General features: G+C 39.6%; 1 pseudogene across 1 annotated transcript; it reads left to right on the top strand.

Moving 5' to 3' along the window:
- The first annotated feature begins 12,973 nt into the window (after positions 1-12,973).
- Positions 12,974-14,746, top strand: LOC308552433 (ornithine decarboxylase pseudogene; annotated as a pseudogene). The gene is made up of 2 exons: positions 12,974-13,320; positions 13,716-14,746. The product of its transcript is annotated as an ornithine decarboxylase pseudogene (transcript).
- Positions 14,747-14,996: the final 250 nt, after the last annotated feature.

Here is a 14,996-nt window from a genome sequence, read left to right as displayed (position 1 = left end):
TTGAATTTCTATCTGTTAAGGTCTGGTAAGAAATTTGATTATGGTATCCAATTGTAATGAGGTGTATAGGTTATATGAGGTTTAAATGACATGTTCTTCTTTAAGAAAGCTTCAATTTTAAGGTTTTGCCACATATCATTATCATTGAGTCTGCCTATAGTTTCAACAGTTGGCAAACTGGAGGGAAGATCTACTTCCTTACTTGGAAGAGAATCTTAGAGTTTTATAAATGTAGGAAGAAGCTGGGAGACAGATGACTTACAGCTATTTCAAAGCTACGAACCATCATTTACAATTCTTATAATAATAACTTGCAAAAGAGGAAAGGCAGTAGGTATTCAGGAAGTTGTTGTTTTATGTGATTTTCTGTATTTCTGATTTGTCTCAGATCATCATCTTGGGAATTTAGAAACAAAAGGCTTTATACATGTAGCCCGGAACCAGGTCTACATGACTTTGCTTAATACCAATGCTGCGAATGGAAAGGCACCATACAGTTGTGAGGTTTTTTATGTATGTGATAAAGTAAATGAATTTAATGATGTAATAAAGATAAAATTTTAATATCAAGTTAATTATCTATTTATGAAGATTTATTCTTTTAATTTTTTAAAATGTTTCCATGAGAGTTGACATACAATATTATATTAGTTTCAGGTGTCCAGTATAGTGGTTAGACTTATCTGAGTTATAAAGTGATCCCCCAATAGGTCTAGTACCCACCTGGCACCCTACGAAGTTATTACAATGTTATGAACTATATTCCCTGTGCTCTACTCACTTCCTCGTTCCTGTTTTGAAGAAGGGAAGCACTTAAGCCAGCAGGTAGCCTCGGGCTTAGGGCCTGTGATTTGGGATCCTGTTTGTAATCCTCCTCACCTCCCATCACCCATAAGGAAATAAAGTGCCAGAGGGGCAGTGTCCTGGTAAAAGTCACACAATTTGTATCTCAGGACTCATATTATGAATTTTCCCCAGAGAAACTAGCCAAGAGCTTGAGCCAGCCTTCATCCTAACAGACTGACCCGGCATGTAACAGAGAGAGTCTCCAATGATAGCATTAGGAAGAGCTGGCGCACAGTAAGTCCCTCTCCATGGGTTCTGGGCTCTGAGTGTGCTTCAGTTGTTTTTATTTCCATTCTTGATTCCTGCAGATTCTGTAATTAGGAGAAAACCATCAGGTTCTGGAATAACTGCTGAGTGGAATTGAGGGGAATGAGAGGAGGGAAGTGTCTAGAGCACTTAGAGAAGTGTCTGAACCAGCTCCTTGCTTTGGGCCCCTCCTACACACTGAAAACTGAGCATTAAGCCCTTGAGCTGATAGACAAAGGTCTTGGGCTTGAGTGTTTGCTTTCATGTTGGCAAGCTCTGATTTCATTTCCTTTCCTCTAAGAGAACACTTGCTTACTCCCCCTGTGGCCCCAAACCGTGTATTGAGAAATACGGGCCACGTTCACTTTTTAATAATTTATCATATTGTTGCTTTCTCTTGAATTTGATGGATGAAACAAATGACCTACAGTTTGTGATTAATTGGGATCCCATTTTCACTCCATCCCCAACACATTAACCAATGATTTCTACATGTGCCTGCCATATTAACAAATATGTCAGAGGCCTTCATTTAAACCTGGAGCTAAGCTGGTGATCTCAGTTGCAATACTGTAATTCATTCTGAACAATTATTTCATAGAATAGCCTTGGTTTTCCCATCTGGAAAATGAATTCAATGTTGGTGTTACAGGTGTTAAAGTAAAATAACTTTAAGAAAACTGCTGGATGCTGTGACATATGACCTAGTGTATTATTATTTTATAATGGAGAGTGTTACCTACCAAAGAGAAGAGCAAAGAAGCTGCTCATGGCATAGCTGGTAATTTATTATTAATGATTTCTAAAAATTCCGGTATTGCAGGAAGCTTCAAGCTCATTACTGCACTACATTTTGCTTTTGTGGTCCTGGACAGCTATTTTTCACTATAACTTTCACGGGTAGCAAGAGAGCACAGATGAACAATTTTAACAAATATAGGACAGCAGGAGACGTACCTCAGGCTCTGTCACCTGTTATTAATTGAATGACCAACTTTAGCGTTTATCAGAAGAGAGAATTTTCTGGACATAGACAGTAACCCATGTACCTCCTCGCCAGAGCCCTTGCTACATCACACCCCTCCGAGGCAAGGGTTAGGAAACACTGACTTCACTCAGAAAGTTTTATGCTTAAAAAATTAAAGAACCACATTATCACTTTTTTTTTTTTGCTTTCAACATAATTGAGAAGAAAACATTTATGTATAATTTCAGGCAGTGAAGGCAATTCTATTCAATTAAATTTCCCTATGAATTAGAATGGGGACGCTCTTTTGGTGTCACCAAAGAGATCTTTTCCCTCTAAGGGCTTTAAAAAAATCATGTCTCACAGAGGGTCCTTTGCTTTGTAGAAGCCCTTGGAGGTAAGAACTCCCTGCTTCCCCACAATCTAAAATAATCTAAGTCAAACCCTGTTAACATATTACAGAAGCACAACTACGCTAACCCCAGTGTTACAAATGGAAGGGCCTCCTTTCTGAACAAGTCTCCATTCTCCATCTCCAGTTTGTGATTTGTGTCTTCAAAATTTGTGTGCCCTGGGGATGGCTGTATCTGAAGATGCTCACTGTCAGCAGGAACAAGGACATCGGGTCTTGGTCTGTCTCCTTTTCTTTCCCATGCTTGTCCTTTGGTCAGCTGGTGCTGCGGGAACAAACAAATCTGAGCGGCATACTTTCAAATGGATGAAGAATGCAGGGACCATAGATCTCTGTAAACATGGTGCGATTGGCAGATGTTAAAGGTGGAGGAAGGAGATACTTAGCATGTACACACCCATTATTAATAGTTTACAGCTAAGCAATTGCATACTTATTTTGATATCTTCTGACCCCACTGAGTTTTCCTTTACGCCCTCTGAGCACATGCAACAAACATTTTTTATCCAATTACAGTGGGGAGTGTATTTTTCCTCAATCAGCAGGCTCCTTGCTTGTGTGGTAACAGTCAGCAGGAATAAGGACATCAGGGGTCTGGTTCTTCTCTCCATTATTTTCCATGCCTGCCCTTTGTTGTTTAGCTTTAGGTTATTCGATGCTGAGAAACGACTCTAGATGCCTCATATTTTCCACCCATAAATCAATGCTAATCCAAAAAAGCATGACGCATAGAGGGAAAAGGCCTCTTGCCTTCACGTACAAGACAAAGCAGTGTTTGTACTTGGAACCTGTTCCAGACAAACTGGAGGGGGAAAAGAGAATGTAGTACCCATTAAGCATCATGAAAACCTGGCTATAAAAACTCACAATTTGTTCCCAGTTGGTAAATGGATATTGTGATATTTGTTATCTGTATTATTGTCTAGTGAAGTACTTCTTAAAAGGCATTTCATGAAGTAGAAGGACCTGAAGATGCTTGAGAGAGATTCTGGGATTCAATAACTTTGGGTAGTGTTTTGTATAAGATTTCCCTCTTTGAGATTCATAATGCATAATAGAATTTTATAGCTCTGACAACTCCTCCTGTTAAAAACCAAACTATTATACTTTGTATAACTCAGCATTTTAAAAATGTACTTGATCACAGATCACATTTTTAAAACTCGTTTTTTGAATAATGCCTATCTGAAAGCAGCAAGTAAAACAAGTGATCTATAAATTACAGTTTGGAAGGCTGTAATACTCATTTTCAGGAAGGTCAGTAGTTACAAATATGATTTTAAAAAGAGAAAATTATATCTAAACATGTCATAGTGAAGCAAAACACCAAAGAAAAAGAGATTTTTAAATGAACAGCCAGCAGGAAGATACAACCACCTACCGAGAGAAGGCAATTAGGGTGGTGGCTAATTTCTTAAAAGCAACATTGGCAACAACAATTTCTTCATGCTGAGAGAATATAAATATCAATTTAGGATCTTATGCTAAGAACACATCCCTCAAGATTGAGATGAAATGAAGATGTTTTCTAGTTCTCTGCTTAGCCATCCTTCCTGTGTGCTACTTTCCTTGCCACAGAATGGTTGCTTCACCTCTAGCATTGCCTCTGCCTTCCGGGCAGGAAAAAAGGAAAACAGAAAAGGGCAGAAAGTCCTGCCCTCGGAGCCCGGAGCCGGCTGCTTCTTTCCCTGGAGCCCCATTCACACTTCCACTTACGTCCCATTGCCTAGAATTCCATCATCACATGGGCCCCACTTATCCGCAAGGACCTGAGACAATTTGCCTCTCCCAACAAAATTTCATTTTGTTTTTAAAAAGGAAGAGTAAGGTAGGTATCAAACAAGCCACTAGTTAAAGACTTCTGTCATAAGCAAGAACAAAACACGCTTTCTGTTCTCAAAGAATGCATAGCCTGGTGAGAGAGATGGACCTGTTAAGAAGGTAAATGTACAATTCCAGACACATTTCTATAGTCCTTCTTATAAATTAAATGGAGAGGCATCGCTACTATAATTTTGGGTCTTTGCTCATTCACCATTCGTTCCATCAGTGAGCCAACCGACTTTGTGCCCCCCGTCTCATGCTAGGAATTATACTAGTTCAGGGGTACAAAGATCAAATGTGGTTCCCACTCTTATCACCTAGTGGAAGATGTCAGGTAGAAAAAAAACACACTGGTATAAGAAATTATTACAACATAAATAGAGAAAAAGAAATAAAAGTGGATGTTGTCAGTTAAATTGTGCCCCCCTAAATCATATGTTGAAGTCATAACCCCCAGCATCTTGGAATATGACCTTACTGGGAGAGAGAGTCTTTATCAAGTTAAAAATGAGCTTATTAAGGTGGGCTCTAATTTATCATGACTGGTATCCCTATAAGGAGGGGGAATTTGGGCACAGGCACAGACATGCATTGAGAGAAGGCAGTGTAAAGAGACGGAGAAAAGATGGCCATTTACAAGCCAAGGAGAGGAGACTGGGACAGCTCCTTCCCTCACAGCACTTAGAGGGAACCAATCCTGCCAACACCTTGATTTTGGACTTCTAGCCTCCAGAACTGTGAGACAATCAATTTCTATTATTTAAGCCACCCAGTCAGTGGTACTTTGTCATGGAAACCCTAGCAAACTAGTAGAGAGGGAATGGTAAATTCCCCTTGAATTTGCCAAATGGAGAGCAAAGGTGTTTTATAAAAGCCTTCATGGAATATCTGAAGGTCAGGCCATGGGATGAGTGGACACTCACCAGGTAGAGTTGGAGAAGGAGGAGCAGCAGGGATTCCAGTCCAAAAGAATGTTATCGGTAGAGATTTAGAAGCATGAAGAGCCACAGCATGACCTGAGACGTATTACAGCAGGTACATAGGCTTTGAGGTAAAATGCCAAGAGAGAGGGGACTAGAGTAGTAAGATGTCTAGATTAAGAAGGACCTTTGATTTCCCAAAAAGTATCTCTTTGAAAAATAAATATGAAGTAGAGAAATCTTTGTAGCTAGTTTTTTTATTGCATTGAGTCTGTTTCTGATTTTTTGGTTGCCATTTGAAGGAGCCTTCTTTATCAGTTAAAAGTGATACTCAGATAAAATTTGCCCCCTCTAGTCTCCATGCGTTCTGCAGAGTACCCACTGCACTTCCATGCACACTGTGTTGAACAAATAGTTACTGATGAAATATGGAGCTGTACACTCAGTGTGCAATGAAGCTATATAGGTTGGTATACTTTCATGAAGTCAAGATATTAGTCCTTCTGATACAAATGTATTCTTTTGATTCCTTTGAGACCATTTAAGATTTGGGCCTTTGCTCAAAGACATGAGATCAGTTCATGTAGATTAATTGTCTGAGAATAGGCTGATATGTAACCGCTACAATTATGTCTTTTCAAATAGTTGTGATATTCTTGTACCTTTCTAATTTGAAATTTCTCTTCTGGTTACATGTTTCATTACTCAACTTAATTAAATCAAGTACATGCAGGAAATATTAGAGGAGCAGTAGATACAGGCCTTGCATGCTCAAAACCAGAGAATGAAAACTCTAGTGTGTTTTAAAGTAGAAACTTTTTCAATTAAACCAAATCCCTCCTGCTCAATAAAATCCATCTAAATCAAATTTGATGACAGTACTTCCTAACTGTAATAAATGACTGTAAATAAGCAATCTAATTTGCAATGCCTGCAACGTGAAATATAATTAACCTAGCATAACCTTCATAATATTTGTCACACCTTGAATTAGGGTTAACAAAATGGCCATTATTCATAAGAGACAGAAGCCATTCATTGCTGACATTTTATGCTTGCATTCTAAACTAATTCTCCATCTTTTATATAGAAATTAAATTTTAAAAGCAATTAACTAAAACAATATATTCCAAATCCTTGTTGCTAAAATATAAGATGTGGTAGGTATTATACATGAGGGAAGTCTAAACGACATAGCAACTGGATTCCATTTGAGAAATCTGCTATCCTTTCATTGTGAGGCTTGTATAAATCCTTCAACACTGGAGTACTTCTGTTTTTTCATCTGTAAAATAAAAATAGAAGAAATAGATACCCACTCATCCAAATCAAACACATTGGGATTAAAGCAAAAACATTTCAGTTGCCCTTGTTTAAATGCACACTAAAAATCTTACAGCAAAATGAGTAATTTCGCTTGAAAAGTCTGGAGAAATTTACAGCTAATGATGGAAGACGATGCTCAGACCTTAATAGATAAAAAGATAAATTCAACACCAAATTTGCTTATAAAAAGATAGACCTTTTTTTTTTTTTTAATTCAGTGTATTTCTGGAAAAAGAGAAACAGCCAAGTGAACAAAAGTTCTTTAGAAGAATGTCAATTGGATATGAAAGTGAATATCACTAGAGTAAAGCATTCTTGCTGCTTTGGGGACTGAATTGAAAGAACTGTAGTTCACATCAAGGACTTCATACTAATTCTCACATCAGATTAGTACCAGTAATAGATGTACAAATGGAAAAACAATGACAGCTAAAGGTGGGTTGTTTTTTAAAATGTAAACGCAAGTAAACATTTATAGATGTGATTTCTATTTATTAATTGATGTTCTTTTTGGCATAAAATGATCGCTGGCCATCTTGAATTATACCTACCATTCTTTTCATCTCATGTTTAAGAAGTGGTTCTGCACAATCGAGATAGTCAGTAGGGAGGAGGGACACCCTTGGGATCCAAGGAGCCTAAGTGATTCCTTGGGTCCCCAGGGTCTCATCACCAGCTTGAGATGTTCCTCTAAATATTTGGATTGCCCTTCCCTCATGTCAATCCACCTTTTCCCACAGACTAAAGGATGTTGCACTGTTGTTTTCAATGGATTCAAAAATACTCTCTGTCTGAAAGATTAACAAATTAGAAAATTGATTCCAATTTTTTTAATAGCACAGATAGATTTTTTAAAAATAAATTGTCTATGTTGTTTTTGGCATCAAGATAACATAACTAGGGAGCACTTGTAAACTTCTTTAAAAATATTCTCTCTATACCACATACTTCTTTCAAAAGCAATTAATTTCTCATTCCTCATTGAAACAGTGTGTTTATGTTTTTAAAATACCAGCTAGCTTACTATCAGCCACTTGTCATGGTAGAAAGAGTAAGCAATTTGGGGCATTCATCTTTTTATAGAAGAAAGTAATTCACCCTAAAACCTAACAGCTCTTTCAAATACTTGCTATGAGATAACCAGGGTTCTGCATAGGACAAAAGAACGTTACACTTGGAGAACAAGTCAACTGCAAAACGTCAGGATATGCTGAAAATTAACTAACACAGAAGATGTTACTCATAACACCTCTGCCTTGTGAAATCCTGACAACGGTGGGTTACACAAACCTCTCACACTTGGACCATGTGAGGAAACCAACAACAATCCATAAGTTAACGGTGCACTTTCATTTCTTGAAGACAAATAGAGAAGTCTGCTATGCTCACCCCCTGGGATGCCTGCACCCTATTTAAGAGACTGTGACACCAAACAGCCACTGACTTCAAGGTGGGTGAGAGAAGGGTCTTTGAAGGGGCCTGTGTTTAAGAGCACCCACTGGTTTCTTCAGCCTCAGGATATGCAGTACATGTGCCATTTTTTTTTCTTTTTCTTTTATTTTATTATTTTATATGATGTTCTTATCCTTTCCTGAGGATATGTTTATTTATTTTAGAGAGAAAGGAAGGGAGAAAGAGAGAGGCAGAGAAAGAGAGAGAGAGAGAGAAACAATGTGAGAGAGAAACATCAGTTGGCTCCTCTTGTATGGACCCCAAGGCTGCCTCTTGTATGGACCCCAACTGGGGATCAAACTCATAGCCTAGGTATGTGCCCGACAGGGATTTGAACCTACAACCATTTGGTGTACTGGACTACACTCCAACCAACTGAGCCACACTGCCAGGACCCATTTTTGACTTGAAATACATTTGTCCACAGCAGCCATGTTGTGATTCTTAGTATCTGAGTCATTTCTTAGGTATTTTTAACCTAAACCATAACTACTTAATCCACAATCTAAGCTAATTACTACTATATTCTGGTTATATACTAAATTAAGTAGATTTTATGGTTTAGAAACTAACCAATACCAGAATTTGTCTGATTATTATGAAAATGTAACCCTCATGGTCGGCCCTTTACTTCTTTTGTACTATGGTGAATGTGTCCACCTACTTACCCACCTAGGTCCTGATTGGAGGGGTGGGCACAGAGTGGAAGGGAACAAAGGAAGGGATGGGACCACCTCTCACAATCTACACTGTTGCCAAGCAAGTTAACAACACTTTTATCTCTTGCCCAGATCACTGCAATTAATTTATTGGTCTCTCTGCTTCTACACTTGCAGCTTACCATGTTATCAGCCCGGAAACTAGACTGACCCTTACTACACATGAATCAGATCATGCCACTTCTCTGCTCAAAACCCTGCATTTTTCTCAGAATAAAATTCGATGTTCTTACAATGGCCTAAAGGCCCTATGTGATCTGGCCCATATATTTGTCTCTGACCTCAACTCCAACTGCTTTTCCCTCCTTGCTCTCTTGCTCTCTCTCTTCTGCTATACAGAATTCCTTGTGTTCCTTTTGCCCAGAAGGCATGTTGCTCTACACTGGCTCTTCCCTCTGCTGGGACTGCTCTTCCCTCAGCAGTACACCCAAATGGCACCTCCCTTACCTCCTTTAGGTCTCTGTTCAAATGTTAGTTTCTCAATGAGGCTAATTGTCTTCATCCTAACTAATATCTCAGCTCCTCCTGTAACCTGCCCCAGCCTTCCTAGACTGTCTAACCTATTCTCCTTTTATTTCTTATAGCATTTATCAGCTTTTACTATCATATGTGTATAAAACTTTTAAATTATATTTGTTACTTTTGTTTTTATCTGTTTTGTTCATCAGCATATTCAGTGTCTAGAATTGTGCCTGGTACATAATAGACATTCAGTACTTATTAAATGATATTTATTAAATAAATGACTGAAGACTGAATTTTCTTCCTGGTGGAAATGGGGGCAGATAATGGAGAGGGCCTGCTGCCCCGATTTTGATGCCACCTCTTTTACAATAAAGAAGACAACCAAAGCACTATGGACAGTTTGGGTCAGAAAAGTCTCTGCTGCATAATGTCAAGCATAATGTCCATTGAAAGGATTCATTTCCTCCTGAATGCCCTTATCTATTCTGTATCTACAATTCATATTCTTCCTACTAGTATAATTTAAATCTTATTTTTTATAATAATAGAAAAAACATTTGAAAGCATTTACCCCTCCCCATCTACACCAGTTTGCATGACAAAGCCTCACTTCCTCAACTTCACTAGAAGCAGGATGGGTGTGAAGTGTGGGTGAGTGGTCTCCTTTCACCACCACAAAAAATATTTGCAAACTTCTAGATTTTAATCCTTTGTAAATTAGATCTCGACTGAATTAAAGATGTAAATTGCAACAGAAAAACAAGACACTTTTGGTTTTATGAGTTGTGTAGTGTCTACTAACAATTTCTCTTTCTTCTTAGGAAAATTAAAGTTAAAAAAAATGAGAAAAACAAAAGTATAAAAGATAAAGGGAGAAAACATGATCATCTTTATCTTACAATTTTAGCTTCTGGCATTTGACTTTAGTGCCTCCAATACAATGTTAATTAATGTTCTAAAACATCAGTCAAGTAACTACTGGTTCTTAATTCAAATTTTACATTTGCAGGGTCTATAGAAGTATAAGTTCACATTTATACATTTCATTAAATTGACACTAGCTCTATCATAAAATAAACTACAAACATACACTTTCCTTTTAGCTAAAGTAAAATGTATTGATTTAGGCAACATGGGACTTCCATTCAAGATGGAAGAGTAGGTAAATGTTGTGATCACCTTCTCCCATGACTACATCAAATTTACAACTAAATTATAGAGCAACCACCCTTGGGAATCACTTGAAGACTAGCTGAACAAACTCTTATAACTAAGGATATAAAGAAGAAGCCATGTCAGGACTGGTAAGAGGGGTGGAGATGCAAAATGAGCTGGTCCCACACCAGCAGTTAGAATCAGGAAGGATATCTTGGCAGTGGAGGTACTCCCTAAAAGGCAGGGGCTCGAGTCCCACACTGGGCTCCCCAGCCCAGAGCACCAGTGCGAGGAAGAGAAGTTGTCATAACTTCTGGCAGCAGGAATTCTGTTCCCGTGAGATGGAGGGCTGCTGGAGACCTAGGCATACTCTTAAAGAGCCTGAGCATAGACTCACTCTCTCACACTTGCCCTAAGCTCCAGCAAAGGGACAGTAGCTCAAAAAACGCCAGTGACACGCAAGGAGTAACTGAATTTTCTGGCTTCAGGGTGAGGGCTAGAAAGGCAGCTCTCCCTGGGATTGAAGTGTTGACAGACACCATAGTTTCTTTGCTGAGCCCTTCCTCACACATCTATCAGGTTCAGGTTCTGAATCTCCAGTAACCTAGCTAACACCAGTAGCCCAACCCTGGGGATTCCCTGAGACCCTGTCCCACCCAACTTACTTGCCAGAATCACTTCCAGAAACTTTTCTACACGAGCACCCAACCTTGGCTCATGCTGCAGATTTTCATAAAATCTCTCAAAGGACCACAAACTCCAAACAAGCAGCAGCTGACCTTGGTATGGCCTGTATTTCTTACTAAGAGGCTCAGCCCAGCACTAGTGGCAGCCAGCTTCAGTTCACAGCATTCACTCTCCTAGATGCCTTTAAGCCCAGAACAGGAAGATACCTATCACAGATCACTTTGTAGCTTCTACAGGTGGCCCCTGGCTGAACATAGGTAGTAGCTGACCTGGGCCTTCACCAGAACCCCTCCCAAAAGACTCCAGAACCAAAACAACCAAGGGCCAGTTTTAGAACACATCAAAGCATCACCAAATTAGCTACACAAAATGACACACCCAAAACGTGAACTCAACAGACACCAGAGCCTCAAAAAAGCAAATCCCACTCTATAGGGTCAACCCCATACAACAGTTTGTCACCTGTAGTCGTGTAGTCCTCATAGCCAGTCAGCCTGAAGAACAATCCCACTCACTGACATGCCAACAGCAATCAAGGCTCAATTACAACAGGAGGATATATATAACCTACACAAGGGACACCCCTGGAGAACCCAGCTCAAGTGAACAGGGAGACTGAGCCTCTGAGCCCCACAGGACACCTACTACATAAGGCCACTGTGCAAAGACTTGGAGCTGGAGCTGATCTACCTAATACAATGAAACAAATATAACAAGGCAGCCCAAATGAGGAGACAAAGAAACATATCTCAAATGAAAGAATAGGACAAAACTCCAAAAAAACAACATTTAGAAATGGAAACAATCTACCAGATACAGAGTTTAAAACACTGGTTATAAGAATCTTCAATGAATTTGGGGGAAGAATAGATTAACTCAGTGAGAACTTACACAAAGAGATGGAAACCATAAAAAAGAAAACAATCAGAAATAAAGAAGATAAAAACTGAAATGAAGAATACATTAGATGGAATCAACAGCAGATAAATGAAGCAGAGGATACAATCAGCAATTTGAAAGATTAGGTAGCAGAAAACACCTAATTGGAATAGAAAAAGAAAAAAACTCTAATTAGCATAGTTTAAGGGACCTCAAGGACAACATCATAACAACATTTCTATGATAGGGGCACCAAAAGGAGAAGATAGAAAACAAGGAATTAAAAACCTATTTGAAAAAATAATGACTGAATACTTCCCTAAACTAGCAAAGGAAATAGAAATACAGGTCCAGGAAGCACAGAGAGTCCCAAACAAGATGAACACAAAGAGGCCCATGCAAAGACATATCACAATTAAAATGCTAAAAGCTAAAGACAAAAAGAGAATCTTAAAGGCAGCAAGAGAAAAGCAATTAGTTACCTACAAGGGAGCTGCCATAAGACTGTCAGCTGGTTTCTCAACAGAAACTTTTTAGGCCAAGAGGGGTTGGCATAAAATATTCAAAGTGATGACAAGAAAGGACCTATAACCAAGACTGCTCTAACCAGAAATGCTATCATTTAGCATCAAAGGAGAGATAAAGAGTTTCCTAGGTCTAAAAAAACCCCAAAACCTAGAGGAGTTCATCATCACCAAACCAGTACTGCAAGAAATATTAAAGGGGTCAGTCCCCTCAGCCTCTGCCACAACCCTTCTGCCAGTTCTCTGAGCAACCTCCAGCCAGGGGTCCTCCATGGAAGGAAGTAAGGCAGTGGGATGTCAAGCAGGCAGCTGATGGGGGTGGCTGGCTTTCCTGTGGGCTCAGTAAAGGTGTCTCCATGGGGTCAGTTTGAAGCACTCTGTACTCCAAGGTGGACAGCACATCTGTGTTATCAGGACATTTCCACTGCTGCACCGAGAGAACACCCATCTTCAGTAGAACTTGGAATTCCTGGAGAACTACATTTATGAAAAGCTGGCAATTATTTCTTTAAATGTCATCTCTTAGTTTCCCTTAAGAACATCCAGAAACCATGAACAACTTTAGTAATGAAGGGTTTGACTGCCATTTCCTTGATGAAAGCTTTACTGTCAAGGACATTCTAGACCAAAATATTAATAAAGTTTCTTCTGATGATGATAAGAATGCCTTCTATGTTGTGGACCTGGGAAATATCCTGAAAAAAAATCTGAAATGGTTAAAAGCTCTTCCCCAGGTCACCCCCTTTTATGCAGTCAAATGCAATGACAGCAGAACCATGATGAAGACCCTAGCTGTCATCAGGAGAGGATTTGTCTGTGCCAGCAAGACTGAAATACAATTGTGCAGAGTCTTGGGGCACCTCCAGAGGGGATTATCTATGCAAATCCTTGTAAACAAGTAAGGTCTGAATGATGTAGGAACGGTGATTACTGTCAGTCACAAGTTGGAGCAGGTCATTGGCCAAAATAGGTGTGGTCACTGCAAGGGCGAGAAATCTGAGATACATAAACTCCTGAACAAAGGAAGTTGGATCTCTTGGCCCTCCTGTGCTCCTGGCTCTCTTGTTGCAGGGGGCGCACTCCCCTGCATTCATCCACATGGCCCACAGCCATGTGGACTCCACACAATGGACTAATGGACTATAACTAGCCTGATGTAATGCTGGACTCAACTCCACCATGGAACAGAAACTCTGGACATCGAGTTTGCTTTTAGCTCTGATGAACCCCTAGCTGCACCTTTTCCAGGACTGGTTTAAGGGAAATGGAACTTTGCAAACTGAGGGATATAACTTTACCCAAATAAAACTCACTCATTCTCCCATGCAAGTTTTAGAAATTTCTTTTTCTCAAGATATTGTAAAAACCCCACTCCTACTAGCAATGGAGAAATTCCACCCATGCAATTCTCCATTAACAATTACAAAGCAGTCTGTTGTCTCAGTGTTAAATTTGGTGCCACACTCAAAACCAGCAGGTTTCTTTTGGAATAGGCTAAATATTGATTTCGTCAGTGTCAGCTTCCACGTGGGAAGTGGCTGTACTGATCCTGAGACTTTCATGCAGGTCATCTCTGATGCCCTCTGTGTCTTTGACATGGGAGCTGAGGTTAGTTTCAACATGTATTTGCTTGATATTGGTGGTGGCTTTCCTGGACCTAAGGATGTAAAGCTTAAATTTGAAGAGATCGCCAGCGTAATCAACCCAACCCATGACAAGTATTTTCAGTCAGACTTGGGAGTGACACTCATAACTGAGCCAGGCAGATACCATGTTGCATCAGCTTTCATGCTAGCAGTTAATATCATTGCCAAAAAACTTGAATTAAAGGAATAAACAGGCTCTGATGATAAAGATGATTGGAACAAAAATACCTTTATGTATTACGTGAATTATGGAGCATATGGATAATTTAATTGCATCCTCTATGATCATGCGCATGTGAAGCCCCTTCTGCAGAAGAAGAGACCCAAACCAGATGAAAAGTATTATTCATCCAGCATATGGGAATCAACATGTGATGGCCTTGATCAATTTGTTGAGCACTGTGGTTTGCCCAGGATGCATCTGAGGGACTGAATGCTCTTTGAAAATGTGGGTGCTTACACCATTGCTGCTGTTTCTACTCTCAATGGATTCCAGAGGCCAACTGTCTGCCATGTGATGTCAGGGCCGACGTGGCAACTGATGCAGCGAGTCCAAAACCATGACTTCCCACCCGAAGTGGAGGAGCAGGACATCAGCACTCTGCCTGTGTCTTGTGCCTGGGAGAGTGGAATGAAATGTCACCGACAGCCTGTGCCTCAGCTCCTATTAATATGTAGATGCCATTCTTGTAGCTGTTACTGCAAGTGTAGCTTGAATTAAGGGATTAGGAGAGACCATTTATCTTAATCATTGCTAGTTTGGAAATGTCTTTGTAAGTAGGGTTGGCACAGATAGAACAATATGGAAAGCTAGGAGGTGGGGTCACACTTATCTGCGTTCCTGTGAAAACTATTTGAATATTTGCTTTATATGGATTTTTATTCAATATTCAAACATGTGAATAAAAAGTACCCCTCAGCTGTAAGC

The sequence above is a fragment of the Miniopterus schreibersii genome (genome assembly GCF_964146895.1).
Source record: "Miniopterus schreibersii genome assembly, chromosome: 2".
Classification (NCBI taxonomy): Eukaryota; Metazoa; Chordata; class Mammalia; order Chiroptera; family Miniopteridae; genus Miniopterus; species Miniopterus schreibersii.
The sequence above is the reverse complement of the archived record's forward strand: the minus strand, read 5'-3'. Positions and strand labels throughout refer to the sequence as shown.